The sequence below is a fragment of the Olea europaea genome, unplaced genomic scaffold (assembly GCF_002742605.1).
Source record: "Olea europaea var. sylvestris unplaced genomic scaffold, O_europaea_v1 scaffold26065, whole genome shotgun sequence".
Taxonomy (NCBI): domain Eukaryota; kingdom Viridiplantae; phylum Streptophyta; class Magnoliopsida; order Lamiales; family Oleaceae; genus Olea; species Olea europaea.
Window position 1 is genome coordinate 1 of NW_019244385.1, and position 1,166 is coordinate 1,166.

At 38.0% G+C, this 1,166-nt stretch overlaps 1 pseudogene; it reads left to right on the plus strand.

Moving 5' to 3' along the window:
• The first annotated feature begins 6 nt into the window (after positions 1–6).
• Positions 7–867, plus strand: LOC111383034 (annotated as a pseudogene).
• Positions 868–1,166: the final 299 nt, after the last annotated feature.

A 1,166-nucleotide genomic window follows, 5' to 3' on the forward strand; every position in this document is an offset into this window, starting at 1 on the left:
TCCAAAACCTTCGTCCTCGCGGTAAATTTACAGGTTCCGGGCCGGGATCATCACAGTGCGGTATTTTACCTTGCCAGTAAAGTAGATGAGCCCATTAATCCAAATTCACTACTTTATCAATTCGTTCATGGGTCTGATGCATTTAGGGATAGTAGATTCAAGATAGTGAATAAAATTGTGAAGGGACCTTGGCTTTTGAAAACTGCTGTGGGGAATTATACCGCATGCTTATTGGGTAAAGCTTTAAAATGTTATTACCATAGGAGAGCAAATTATTTGGAAATAGATGTTGATATTGGTAGCTCAGCTATTCCCACGGTGATTTGCGCCTTGCTTTGGGATGTGTCACCGCCGTGACGGTGGATATGGGGTTTCTAGTGGAGTCGCAATCGGAGGAGGAGTTACTCGAGAGATTGTTTGGGGTGGTACGTATTTGTCAAATGGAGATGAGTTCTGCTACCTTCGTGGATAGTGCCACACTTTCGAGTAAAGTCTTGCCCATTAATAGTGGAGGAAGTGAAAATGAAGAAGATTAGAGGGCTTGTTATTACTCTAATTAGGAAACTTTCTGAAATTTTCATATTGGAAATGGTGCAAAATGAGCAGTGAAATTGAAATCCATTTTCAGTGGAGAGTAATGGATGTACATAATAACTGTTAGATGCTTTAGAATACTTTTTCTTAACTTTGAAAATAATTCCTTTACTCTCTTTACAGTGTATAGTTCTAATTGCTGCTTAATTTCCCGGTTGCTGTGTGATAAACTGGCAGCATTGTTCTAAATATGTGTCATGGCCTATTTTGTCTTGCTTGGTGTGATGCAACATGCTTTGGTAATAGAAAATACCAATTGCTGTATTATTTTCAGCCTTTCTTGGTTAAATACGTGTTAGAAGTTGGGTGATCTTCAATGATTCTATGCGCAGTTAAATTTGCTTTGGTTAATCTTATGTTAATAAATCATATTTTGTGGACAAAATCATAATCCCTTGTTAGTATCCTCACATTCCTCTGATAACTAGTTGGAAGAAAATCGTCTAGTCGCCTGTGAGTAGTGTACACATGCAATTGGATTGTTGGTAAAATAGGTTGCACAATTCACCAATATACTGAATTGCAAGTTTCACTTGCTTGAAGATGATGAATCATTCTTTAGGAGTGATCTG